We start from the raw sequence: 14886 nt of genomic DNA on the forward strand, positions 1-14886 counted from the left end.
AGTTACGTACACGCGCATACCAGTTTGTAATTACAAATAAATCGTTGACGTTCCTTTTCAAATGGATACGCGTGTACACGTATCGAAAGCTCGAACGAAGCTTGACCTGTCGATAGTGTGAACCGAGCCTTAAGAGTTCCCACTCGCTGATCGAAATTTATGGATTGTGGAGTCGAGCCTTACGTATCCAAGATCTGTGTACCAACGTACGGGAGTGGACAGCTGATGGAGAAAAACTCGCGTAGCGCGAGGACAAAAAAAAAAAAAAAAAAAAAAAAAAAAAAAAAAAAAAGGAAAAACATCGTAAATCGCATACTCGTTACCAGATAACAAGATTATGATTCGTGGCTGTTAGCTAGCGAGGCAAATAACACGACGACGACTGGAGATCGTGCGGATGCGGGCGTGCAAATAGAGCTTTTACTTCACTGTGTGCACACGTATGAACGTGCATGTTGCTCAAGAATGTATCTGAATGTTCACAACAACTTTTTGAACAGGTATTGCACAACTTAAATAATGATAACTGTGTGCAAAAGTTTCGCTGTGTCGAACATGATTCCTCTGTGAAAAATTTTATAGTCCCTGACTTAAGTCTAGCAAGTTATTGTACACAGTTCGCAAACATCACGAAAGTATTTAATTCCTTGCAATATAATTATCCGTTTACAAATATAGCTACTTGCTAATTTTTATTAAATTATTAGAAATTGTTATATTACAAAATTATTAAATTATTAGAAGAATTATATATTTCCTCCATCAGTTGTCCACTCTCGAATTATACATCATTTTTACTTTATAGTAATTTTTTTCCTACATATACGTCTGCGATAAATATCTTATTAACTTCAATATACATTTTTGAACTCTGATTCATGATAAAAATCGAGTATTGGTAAAATTTCGGACTGTTTTATGTACGTCCGAATTACCTACGATTTAATAATAAAACTTGAAACAAATCTGAAAGTTACAAGGTACAGAATGATATATATTTTGTATATATTAATATATAAAAATACAAGAGTACTTAAACACTGTATTATTTGTACTACGCGCCAAGTTTATGCTCCTATACGCACCTTCAAATTGGTTTCAAATTGTTCCCAATGTAATAATCGCTACGATGTCGAAATTTATAGTGCGCCAGCAGGTCAGTTGAAAATTGAAAATCGTAGACTTTAGGATCCCTTCTTCTCCTATTTTTACCCCCACTTTCTTTCCCGCTTTCGCTTTTTTCCAAAGCGCAACGCGATACAGGTTGCGCCTGTCTTGCGGCACGATTACCATACGATCTGCATATCTTCCTCTTCGCGTCCTCGGTAAAACGATTCTCTCTCTCTCTCTCTCTCTCTCCCTCTTCTCTCTCGTAAGAGCATGTTCAACAATAATATTACGTGTCTCAAAGTCTCGGTAGAGTGTACCTATTTACCGAAAGGCGAATATTTTTCTAAAAAAAAAAAATGTTTCAGAAAAAAAGACGAAAAAGTGATAAAGCTCGGATATTTTTCAAACTCGCACTCCAAAGTGTACATACACACGTAAATAACAGTAGCGTAGCGTCCTCGCTAACCGATAAACACAAGCGGTGCTTCAGATAAAGACGCAACCGAGACCTCTATGGGAACGGAGATAGAGTCGTGGCTGCCTAACGCGGTGTTAATGATATTCCGTTACGGCGGCGATGTAACACAGCGAGCTAGCTGGCGAGTCGGCCGATGCTCGATGTTCGAGAAACGGTGCAATTACGGCAGCCTAACGTTACACATCTAGGCGCCGGCAATTACACGTATCCGCGCGCGCACGCCCGCTTTGAAAGTCAAAGGTAGATATTAGCCGTATGATAATGCGTGACCCGCGCGATGTTTGCGAATCGAAATTACGGCAGGTACGGACCCCGATGCTAATCGATCCTGGTCACGTATGTCAAGGTTAAAATCGACAAACCACGGATGGCGAATGGGGGAGGGTGATGACGATCGTTCTCTGTCGAATATCGCGTTCATCTTCTCAAACATTAATTTCGATTTCAATTTATTTCAATTCGAGTGGGCCCCGATGCCTTTCACACGTTTATTTCTATTGAAACAGAATCGAGATGCAGCGCCCGTGTCAGAACGAAATGTTCGTTGAACAACAGTTTGTTACAATGGAGAAAAAGATATTTAATTGTTACACGTTTAATTTTACGCAACCTTTCGCTTCGTGTAATTGTGGATTTCTATCAGATCTATTGAATTTTTTTTTTTTTTTTTTTTTCAATGATATTAATAAATTTCATATCACAAGTTACTACGTTTATATATCGTAATATAAAAGTTACAACTGTAACATCAGTAATGTTAAATTTTATCCCATTGTAGTCGATAATTTTTAAAACTAGACGACATTAACATTCTACGTTCCTAGCCTTTGTAAGACTGTCGTCTATCTTTACACCTGTCACCTTTCATATCGAATTCTTCATACTTCATATTCCCAGACGACACTGTACATTGAATCTTTGGAGCAACGTAGAATTACACCACGTGAAACTTGTCCTACACCATAAAATTATAAATTTTACAGTAACATAACAACAGAGTTGACAGACCTTGCTTGTTAAACTCGATTAATTTTAACGCGACTTTTCGCTCCGTCGTCAAACATGTACCTGCTTACTTCATACATCTGACTTTGCCAGAATATATCGTACAATAAAACTGAACACGACCTTTTCTTCTACTGTCAGCTACAGTACGAAAGAATTTCACTCGACAAGATCGAATATTTGACTCCTACTTGTCCAATCCACTTTACCCAAACTCCTGCAAACAACGCCTAGCAGGGAGAAATGAATGGGCTCCTATTCGCGCCGACTCCAATTATATAAACTATTTATCCTCCGACAAGTTCGCATAAACGTGTACAGTTTTATCGTACGGCAGAAAGACGTGCAGTCGCGATGGTTGTTTTGCACGCGTTTCGCGTATCGCGAACCGGTTACATTTTTTTTTCCCCTCTCCTGTCTCGCAGTACGTCACACGATTGGATTTTTTTTTTTTTTTTTTCTTCTTCCACATATCGACACGAGTGGAATGCGAGGAAAATTGGACGAGAGCAGAGGATTAGAAATCCGCTTGGGTGGATTAAATCCTTAGAGGAGAGGGCGAAAAGGGAACGGCGAGGGTGAAAACTGAAGATCGTGCTTTTGAGCGTGTGTGACACGTGACACATAGATAATTAATTTCTAGTACGTAACACTTACTGATCGTTTCTTACAAATGCGCCAATTTAGTCGTTAATTATTCACGTATCATTCTCTGATCATTTCTATTATATTTTTCTGTTTCATTTGTATTTCATTCTCTATTTTATTTTACTTCTTTTATCTTCTGTCAATGCGTTTTATTCTTATTGTATTATATTCTTCTTTCGATGTAAGTGAATTTTTTCAACCGTCAAAATGATTCAACAGTTCATTTTCATATTTTTCCTTGGATGTATAGCCACCGTCAATCGCCTCGTCGTTGAACCATTATGGAATCAAACATCTACGTACATAAATTGACTCCGGATGTTAAAAATCTCAATTGGCGACAGAGGATTTTTTAACTGGCAGAGATTTCTCGAATTCGACAAAGTATATATTCACTGTGACAACGACGCGGCGTGTCGTTGAGTTCGACGTTTCGCAATTCCTGCTTGCGAACGCGTAAACGTTAACGTGGATTTGTACACGCGTTTCATCCGTTTCGTTCGTTTTTCACGAATTTTACGAGTCGACGTCTGCCTTTCAAAATCACCTCGTACCTCAGACGCCTTTGCGATTCGACAAATACATACTGGTTTACATACTGGTAGCAGGTTCGCGCGTTTGCGAAGTGAACGGTGCCGGAATGATATTGGTCGGGCGTGTGTGCGCCCGATAGGTGAACTACTGGAGAACACAGGTGTCACTGAAGCTCGTACGCTCGCCGTATCAACGAGGTCTCCTTCCAGCCTGAATTCACCTGGCGGTGATAAAACTCGCCGTTTGAAATTGACGCATGCTGGTCAAAGGTCGTCCAAGTAACAGATAGCCGCTTGGCTGCTCCACGATCCACGCCGATCGCGATAATTCCAACGCTTTGCTTTCAATTTTCAATAAGCGTTAATATACGTTCGCTGTCTTTCTTCTCTTATTTGTATAATCAACGTTGATAAATTCTATCACGTGTGCAATAGAACCAACACGATTTAAAAAAAAAAAAAATCATAGTGTCTATTAACTGCAGGTTATAGAACGCTCGCGAGTTGGACCAGTGAACCTGCTGAACCTGATTCGATTCACTCAGAGCATTGTGAAAGTGTTTGCAAGCCCAGATGGCATGTAGTTTAGATTCGAAAACGAATTTGGGAACATAGTCGTATCAAAATGTCAAATGGTGGAGAACAGACGAAGATGAAGAGCTTGGTTAACATGTGAAATAAAATATGTAAATCTTACGTAATTACTTGTGATAAAAATTCACTTCATTCATGTTCCGTCGGTCTCGGATGATCTTAATCGAGTCAATTATGAAATTAATAATTGATAAGGACAAACTGATCCCTCTCTAAGTTCTTACAAATGAAAGTTTGCGATATAATTTATTTTTAATCGAAAAATTATTACGAATACTATTAGAAATGAAGGAATCGTTACGTTGAAAATATCGATGAATTTTTCCGAATTAATGTTAGCACATAATAGTCTCCTATTAATAGATAATTTAACATATAACAAACATAGTATTTAAGTATTTAATATTACAGAAAAATAGAATATATCCCACCATATTCACAAATTAATTGACATCCAAATCATTGAATCACAGAGATATCTCGTGCAAAGCAATGCCTCGTACACGACACTCTTTCACTCTGCAAGATATCCAAAACACGATGAAGAAGAAGTCTAGACCTTGATTCGACGATTCAGACCTTTCTATCTTTCGTATCGCATACTGTCGATACATAACAAACATTTGCGTTTCAAAACGCGTATGAATAATAATTTCTGTCATTGAAGAGTTCGCAAACGTCGTTCCCAAAGGATTAAGCAGACGCTCGAGTTCAACGGAACGCAAGGTCCGAGACGTCCACCTCACCTGCTCGATTATTCTCTATCTACCTTGCCGATCTTCCCTTCTGCGCGGCTCGCTTTTTGTACACACCGTGTCGGCTAATTAGCCCTCGCCCCGAAATATTATAAATATATCGGGCACGCATATTCCACGCGGCTGTTGCAACGGTTATAAAACGGGGGGCTTTTACACGAGTTCTCAGTCGGAAATGGCACCTGGCGCGACAATCGTCGAGTTAATTTTCGTCGAGGTAGCAGCAGACGACGACGACGATGAACCGCGTTGACCAACTAAAAGGTGAACGTCGGCGCGCGCGCGTGTAAGATCGTCTGAAAATTTTCGATAGTTTCGGGCCCCGTCTCCGGAGGCCTAGCCAATAATTCTTGCCACGTGTGTTCCGACACACGTAAGTGAAAATTAAAACGAACCACCATACCGATGCCGATATCTTCTTGCCCGTCGACGTCCACGTTCGTCGAGAATCAGGGTCAGCGAGATCGGCTTTCTTGCGAGATTTACTGCCGCCGGTAAGATTCCACTAAGAGACTCGCACACGTCGGTCGATCGTCTCGAAGAGAAGAGAACTTATCTCGAGAGAAAGATTCTGCGGCCCTGTTGCGTTTCTAATTTAAAAAGTTTTTTTTTGCTCGGTCGCGGCGCGAAGGATAATGAAAATGATAGCGGGAAGCTTTCGTCGGCAGAGTGGAGAGTACGTCGACGTGAACAGAGTCCTGGAAACGATTGCCTAATTTGAGACCTAACCCAAAGAATCGAACGTCGCGTTCGATGGTTACAAGAAGGAGACGATGATTGTGATTTTTAGACTGCGGATTTTTACGCGTTTCTAGGAATTTCGGCACGATACACGTAGTGGAAGAATGATTACAAGCTAATCAGAGTACTAGTGTTTCCTACAAAACAATAATCCCTTACCTAAAACCCAAGGACGTCGATTTTTATGCACTTGGAGGAAATTTGAAATACAGAATTGCACAAGATACACATGGTGCAAAGAAGCATTTAAAATATATCAATATATTACTAACTAAGAATTAATATTAAATATTATTAATTAAAATATATCGACATAATTGTTAACTATGCAATTTTAATTGAATTTTTCTGACCACCAATATGTAATTACATATTTTCAATCACATATGCGAGAGTATATATTTAGGAAACTAAAAATGAATGAAAGTAATTCATACGTCGCTACATGACACTGAATTGAATTTTCAAATTCGCACGACGCGTAACCACTGTCTTCTTATTCAAAAAAAATCTTCACGTTTCACGTACGTGAACTCGTTCAAAGATCAATTAGGAATTTAACAGCTCGAACAAACCGGACGCGTCAACGTTAAATACGAGAACGATGAAAAGAAAATTATGAATTACACCGGCTGAATTACATTCATTATGAATTACACCAAGGACATTTTATCGGTTGATCAGTCAGCCGGGCGTGTGCACTCTCGCGTACGGAGAGTTTTACCGTGGCTGGAATGAGCCAAGAGCTGTCAAGGATGGCCGCCATCCGTGCTACGCAGCTCGTGTCGCAACTTTCATCCGACTACATCATCCATGCGCGCAGCGCTCGCACGCTTTGTGAAACTTTGCACGTTCGTCGAAATCGTCCAGATTCGAAAAATCTCAGAAGAAAAGAAAAAGAAACGTCACATCCCGATCTGTTCCCAATTCGAGAATATCACACGCTAGAATTAATAACAATTTCCTTGATCGAAGCTAATCTCGATTCTTCTAATTTTGCTCTCTCTCTCTCTCTCTCTCTCTCTCTCTCTCGTTGTTTTCGACGATATCTGAATCTACAGGAACGATTTGTCGCGCCGATTTTTCCGAGAGACCGAAACGTTCGCGATACGAAAAATCTCGCGCGCGCGAAGGTTTTTTCCCTACGGTATGCGCGAGTAGTCAAGGATGTCCAGCACGGTGTGCAAGTTGTCGCTACGTGTCGCAATGTTCATCCGACGACGTCATCGGTGTCCACGAGAGACACCTTAACGAGCGTTCGTTCAGGTCCGCTCGAACGTACGCGGCAGAACTCGTACTTAACGCGCTCGATTGCGTAAATGGGCATAGTACGATCGATCGCGACGACGGGACGACGCGCGATCGGCGCGAAGCAAGACGAAAAGCCTCGCGTGTAGGTACCCGTTCGCTTTTACGTCGTTGCGTCCGAACTGCGACGACTTCGACGACTTTCAGTTGCTTCCAACATCTGCAACAGTCCAGATTTTTCTGAACCGAGCGTGCGTGTTTGATAACTTAACGAACTTTCGGACTGACTTTTGACTAACATTCAAAAATACGTTCTTGAAAAAAAACGTGATTGAGAAACACGAGATCTACGGAATTATTTCACGTATCGAAAGTAGTCTACTATACTTACGAACATTTTACACACCTTTTTTTTTCATATCACATTTCGTAACTTTGTATTTTTATGTTTCTCATAAATGCATAAAAATCCGCTGTCTTCTGGATGGAAATACCAGAATAAAATGGACATTATTAAACTATCTGTTTATTATACAGAACATGAGAATGTACAGAAAGTATTTTTTGCATATTTAATTTCTGGCGCTTAAATCTTTCACTTTATTCCAGAATTCTGTTCTGAAATAAATATGGGATCCATTAAATTTTCAATTGATATTAAATTTCAAGTAACATCCCTTTTACGCTTTCTTGATTAATTAATGGACCTAGTAACAAATTTATTCTTCTTTCAGAAAGAAAAGGAACACGAAGACGAGCAACAGGAATATTCTGCGTCCCTGGTCTTTGCATTTCTCAGTATCGAATTCTTTAGAACAGTAAATAAACGTCATTCCGATATAGCATTGTATGTATATATGTAATGGTACTTTTTTTTATAAGTTAAGGCAACTCCACTCTTTAAAAATGTAGGTTATACAATCTAGTTCGAATGTGATTTTCGATGGGGAATTAGAAGATATAATATACAAAATGGTACATTCTATAATATAATAGATATTTAGATATAATAGATATAATAGATATTTCTCTGAATATCTATTAAACACAGTGTCATAAACTCACCAACATTAAACTACCAATATTCCGAAAAATTGACGACATTTGGACTGTTATAACAAGAAATATCACATAGCGATGAATTTTCTACTTTCACAATTTTTCTGAATTTATTATTCACGAAAAATGTCTTGATATCTAATGAAGACACTGTTCTGAACGTTTCTCAAGAACGCTGAAAAAATTTGCTTCACTCGACCGAATAAACGATGAACCCTCTGAAACTTTCTATGCGACTTTCTTTCGTCAATTCACCGAACTTCGAAATCGAAGAATTTCTACGAAATTTTCCGCCGAATTTTCAGATATATCCGACTGGAAATTTGTTCGGATATATATCCCTGTACAGAATACCGATTCGATGCAACTGCAAGTGTCCCAAATCCCACCGTTAATCGCGACCCAATTGCCCCCCGCGGTTTTCGTGGTTCACCGTTGCCCAAGGCATCTCTCCCAGGAGAGATTATGAGAGCGAAGGTACCTATTCATCGATTGGCAATCGGTCGAACCTCCAGAACGATGTGAAATCACGCGAAACACGAAAAGAAAGAAGCAGAAGCAGAAGCAGAAGAAGAAGAAGAGGGTACAGGTCGGAATTCGAGCTTACGAAACGTTGATGAGGAAACGTGCCAGGGACGAAAGAGCGAAGGGAAAGACTGGATATATCTTCGGATTCCGTTGGTGTCTAGAGGGAACAGAATGCCTGGAAGGCCGACGACATTTCGAGTTGTCGTTACATCATCGACAGAACCAGATCGTCGCAGATACCAGAGAAAATCAGACTCAGTTTTCGCTGTTCAATCGGATAAATCGGAATTTTCCTAGTTAACGATCGTTCGCGGTTCCTGAAATGCGAAATGGCGGAAAATCGGGTGATCTAAATAAATTAGTATCACTAGTTTATTTAGATAGTAACTTAGTAATATTAATAATTAGTGACACTAATTTACGATGGAAACCGAACGTTTGTTCTGTTGCGAGTGAATTGAAATTCGCTCGTGGCCATTTTCTTTTCTTTTTTTTTTTTAACACTAGAACCACCAAGGTGATTGTAACTTTTTTTAAAATTTTACAGATACGAAGCGGTGCATTTTTGGTGCATTTAAATGATTTTTCGTAAAATATATAAATGAAAACTTGTTACCATAGAACCTTCTTCACTTTAATGTTTCTGACTGAAATTTTCGGTCGTCGATAATTCTAGCGTTAAAAACATAAACGAGACGAATCGTTACGATTCTATAAACGTGTTTTTAAAAAGAAAATACTTAATATTTTAAAAAAACGAAAAAGGACTTAGGATCATCAAAAATACCAGAGGAAATAAACTGTACGTCACTTGATCGAATAAATTCCTGTCGTGTGAATGATTGCGTAAATTTGTAAACAGCGAAAGACTGAGAAGAAAAGAGATCGAGAGAAAAGGGGGACATTTCGAGTTTGTTAGATCATCGTCGTAAACTAAAGAAAATTAGCCACTTTTAAAGTCTATCGTTCGCTTTCGTCTTATCGACTGCTGGTGTCTTCCATTTCTTTCTTTTGCAAAAGGACGAAAATACAAAAAAAAAAAAAAAAATGGCAAATCAAATCTTGCATAAAAATTTGGCTTCTTCTCCGTAGAAAGCAAAAACCAGTAAAGATAAAAAGTGGACCATTTTTAGAACAACGGATCTAGATCGTCACGAGTGCTAAAAAAAAAAAAAAAATCAATCGCGATTAAAACCTTCGGAACTTGACAATATAAAAGCAAAACATCCTCAAGCACAACTTTCAATCGCTTTTTCTTCCTGTGGGAAGAAGTGAAAAAAAGAAAAAAAAGGAAAGAAACGCAGAGGCGTGAGTTGTGGCTAATTAGAAATGCATTCGATAATAACGCAGTGTGGCATCTGTAATAAAAAGATCTCGAAACGACTGAGACGCCATGAAATATACTTACAGCTCGGCGAGGTGGACGAGGAGTCACTTAGCTCATCCGTTGGACAAAAATCACCGCGCTAATTGGAACCGGTAGCTCGACGAAACGACGAAACGGGCTGGCGCGTTATGCGAAATGTTAATTCCCCGCCGTTTGATTCCCCTGCGACGGTTAATGATTATTTAGTACGCTAAACGCGGACGTCGTTTCATCGGTTTACCGTTAACCTAGACTTTTGCGAGAAGTTCCGCGCGAAACCCAGTTCGCCGGCAGGGAAAAGAGAGGGAAAACTGCCAGCACGAATCTCACATTAATTCCATACGATTTGACTTTTATCAAGCTGTTTCTGTCTTTTTAAAATTCGAACTTGGAATCTGAATGCTTGATAGTCTTGGAGTCGTTTTACACCGAACGTGCTGGTACGAGGCAATGAACGAGAGAAAGTTTTTCGAAGAAGAATTACAACAAGAAGAATTACGATCAGCATCTTGCAACTACTAACTGTAATTATATCCAGATCTCGAATTTTAAGAATATAATTACAGTCTTCTGTCTCACTGTGGTGTTGGTAAAAGAATATTCAAAATATTTCACGCAACACGCAGAGTTTTCTTACGTTTGAATAAACATCCACAGTCTAACAATTATACTAGTATATTTATTCTAGTAATTATATCAGAGCTTGAGAACAAACTTGAGAATGAACGTAGAATATTGCAAGATGTATTTTGAACAAACGCGATTCCAGAAAAGCATCGCGTAGTTGGAGTACTTTCACTACAGATCATCTGTATCGAGATCGTATCGTAAGGAATAGAGTCGGTAAAACTGCCAGATTCAACGATCGATCAATCACGATCTCGTCATTGCCACCGGTGGCAATTATTAATTTATCATTCGTTTACGTATACACTTGAGTCGCGGTGAAGAGAAGCGATGCCGTGTGCTCGATAGCCAGGATACACAGACCGAGTGTGAGGCAGAAGTGAGCGGAGACGAGAGAGGCGCTGGACAAGGGATAGAGAGACAACGGCGAGGCACGAACAGTGTCCGGCACTCTCGAGATAGTAGCTGTCGATCGTACGTGGAAACCGTCGCCTCGGGGACGGACAGCCTACTTGTATGCAGAATTGCGTCGTACATTGTGTTTGTTTTATTAATGCGGCCCGACCTTGTGGCTTTCGTTCGGCGCGCACCGCCGCGCATAAATACCGCTGCATACCACCCTTTCCCCTGAACGAGTTCATTTCGCCAATCGCGTGGCGGCGAATCGATCCGCCCGGGATATCATCCGGGGCGAAAATTGATTCGAGGAATCGAGAACACCCGATCACGGCGCTGCTTTTTCGTCACGGTTACGAGGAATTGGGAGGGGAGTGAGTAACCACCCTCCCTTCGAAACTCGCTCGGATGAATTAATATACCTTCTCTGATTCCTTCAAAATTGACAACGTAGCGACGAGCCAGTGGTTCGTTTGTCTGGTAATTTGCTTAAAATTTGTACGTTGGACATTTTTTTCTCGACTCTTGAGAAACACTTGAGAAGAAGAGACAATGGCTGCTCGCGCTGAGTAATCATCGAAACATTTGTAATCGTCTATTCCCTCGTGTTAAACGTATCCAACGTCGATGCGCAATGTACCAGTGAATATCAATAACGACGATAACAACGATAAGTGTTGGAGTTTTTTTTCTTTTTTCCCCCCAATTCTTCTAATACGTTTGAAAGTTAAGTCGCTGGTCAAGCTAAGTAATCGTTGGAATATTTGTAACCTTACTCCTCTCTCTTGTTTATTTCTTTGTTATTAAATGTCGATCGGTCTAATTAAATGTTGATGCATAAAACACGCGTTATTGGACTGTACACTGATATCAATAAAAATAATAAGAATATTGAATATATGGACTTTTCTCTTGATTCCCCTTATAGATGTAAAAACAAGGTACGCTTAACAAATTGACATTGTCACAGTGATTGATGATGTCTATTCCTGCAAATATTTTTAAATAATTGATTCCTCGAGAATCCCAGTTGCATCAATGTAACATATCATTTGCAATTTTTTTTTATCTTTAATCTTCACGTCAAGGTGAAGATTGTGGTTCAAAGTCTTAGAGCCACAAAATTCTAAGGACTTTTTCATCCTTAAACTCCATAGTTTTCCATCAAATTTTAAAATTGAAACGACGATTGTAACAAATGAATATCATATATAATGATGAATATCATAAATAAATGAATATTAACAACAGAACAGTACGACGGACTTCAGATATTCATTTCTTGCAACTGCTCCTGTCGAAATTAACATTAATTTTTGTTTCGGCAGAAACGTGATTGCACGAGTTCGTTATGACTTGAATTACAACGATTCGCACGTCGTTCTGATATTAATTAAAGTATTAAATTCTAGCATTAAACACGACGCCAATAACCAGATAAAACACCATGATATGGAGGAACGCGTTTTTATTGTAACGTTTAGTATCACTTGGAACCACGTAAAGTTCTCGCGGCGGTCAAACGTTGTCGATCGCGTATATAAATGGTTCGTAATTTTACTTTAATATTGTTTCCCATTTCACCGTGCCAAACACGTCTAATATCAGTATTATAATAACGATATAATAAATCGTCGAAACGACGCAGCCACGTTCAACGTGCAACGTGGGAACCGAATAAATTAACCGGTTAACGCGCGTTGCGTAATTCCCTACCGCTCTTCGTTTCTTTTTCTCTTTTTCTTCGACGAGCTGGAAAAAGAGAGAGAGAGAGAGAGAGAGAGAGAGAGAGAGAGAGAGAGAGAGAGGAGGGGAAAAAAGTGAAACGACGGCCGATCAAGCGTTCGCCTAATTAATTCATCCGTCGTATATTCCCCGTCGATACTCCTCGAACATACGTACGTACGTAATAAGCTGGCGGCGATGCAGCTCGGCCGCCTCCGATATACTTTGCAAATTCTTGCAAAAAGAACGCGCGCCGCCAGCTTGGTTTTGTAACGAAGCGGTCAACCTTAGAACTCGCCGCGAACGCGTTAACTTTTGCATAATTTACACCAGCGTCAGGCGAAAGAAACATTTATTATCGTTGTCGTCGGAGAGCAACAAAGAGGGAGGGAGAGAGAGAGTGGGTGGGTAACCGGCCGACTAATTTTCGCGCAAGGTTCTCGCCTGCGACGAAACGCGAAACATCGACGTTGAATGACACGCTCGACCCCCCCCCCCCCTTGACCCCATTTTTTTTCGATACTTTATCAAATTTGAACCGATCTCGCGGCTTGGTTGATTAATTTTTCATACGAGATACCGATTTCAGGGAAATGGGACGTATATGAATAATATTTAATTAAATATTGCAACATCACGTTGCAGTAAAAATCTGCGGTCATTTATACCATTCAGAATTCCTTTTGTCAATGACATTCATTTTCAATTTCGAAAATTTATTTGGCTGCGATCATTCTGAAATATTCATGGATCACAGATTGCAATCAATTCGTTAAATATAGGTTATAACCTAACCTAATCTAAATGTAGATTAGGATAAGTTAGGTTATGCTCTCCACGCAATTTTCGTGAAAAACTGTTTCTAGAATATTTTTAACAAACGTATATAATACAAGAACTACTGAATTCGTAACTACTTTTGCAAATTGAGGATCGACTTGCAGATTTATGTGCGATCTATGCTGTATACTCATCGTGCAATTCTTTTCGATCAGTTTTACATTATCGAATTTTATATTTCATGGTTGGAACCACGAAAGGAAATTTCAAAGGTTCGCTTTGTCTACAATTTTACGAAATTTAAACAAACTGAGGTGTTTTTAATGTTATGACAGAAAGTCAAATAGTTACTGTACGCGAACATTTGATAATAGACAATCAACAGACGTTGTCTCTCCTCATTCCGATAAAAAAAATAATCCATTCTTTCCATAATTTATATTAGACAAATTTTGCCCACTCAAGTTATTCAAAATCGTCTCTGTAACGATACCAACAAAATTGAAACGATCAACTGCTCGATGCTCTAGTTTGTAGATCGTGCAATCCACAGTACAATATGTATCATCCCACCTATTTTTTTTAAATAAAACACAAAGATATAAAAAGAAACTGATTCTGTTAATTTTAAATTAAATTCAAGTTCAAACACTGTATTTTTTTCATGGTGTTCTAAAAGCTGCTTCTCTCAAATGTTGAAAAAAAAAAAAAAAAAATGACGGATCAATTTTAATAGAAAGTGATTTTGGTCTTACTCACGAATTTTCATCCATCAATCAATACTGGATGTGTCTCTGGACACGCGTACGCGAATAAATCGTCTGCTTAGTCTGTACTAAACTTCGCGAAAACCTCCTTCGGGTACGCACAGACACACACCTGGAGGAAGGTCTCCAAAGAGGTCGAGGCGTTCTCTAAGACCAGTTTCTGTCACAGAGCCGCTCCCAACTCTTTAACAGCTCCGACCGAAAGCCTGGCCACGAACCAGTGTCGCCTGGCTTCCGTTTACCTCCGCTCTTTATCTCGATCTACGACGATCGCCGATCGAAAATTCAGGTTTCATTTTTCTCCTTCGTTTTTGCCCCCACCATCATCACCGATAGCGCGACACCACACCACTTAACCCGTACCGGTTTTAGACACTTCGAGAGAAAGAGAGAGAGAGAGAGAGAGACACCTTCGAATCTCTTTTCTTATTTTTTTTTCTTTCTTCTCTATCTTTCCTGGTTTGCTGGGGATGGAATAATATGTAGTTCACCTTCCTCCTGTCGCGGTAAAAGGCACGTCGTTATT

At 39.5% G+C, this 14886-nt stretch overlaps 1 long non-coding RNA gene across 1 annotated transcript; it reads right to left on the bottom strand.

The window, feature by feature from the left end:
- Window positions 1-969: 969 nt before the first annotated feature.
- On the bottom strand, window positions 970-3945 carry LOC122534006. Its single transcript, XR_006307818.1, has 2 exons — window positions 3251-3945; window positions 970-1453 (listed from the first exon to the last, which is right to left on the bottom strand). It is a non-coding gene; the product is annotated as an uncharacterized LOC122534006 (long non-coding RNA).
- Between the last annotated feature and the right edge of the window lie 10941 nt (window positions 3946-14886).

The sequence above is a fragment of the Frieseomelitta varia genome, unplaced genomic scaffold, assembly GCF_011392965.1.
Source record: "Frieseomelitta varia isolate USP_RPSP 00005682 unplaced genomic scaffold, Fvar_1.2 scaffold_565, whole genome shotgun sequence".
NCBI lineage: Eukaryota > Metazoa > Arthropoda > Insecta > Hymenoptera > Apidae > Frieseomelitta > Frieseomelitta varia.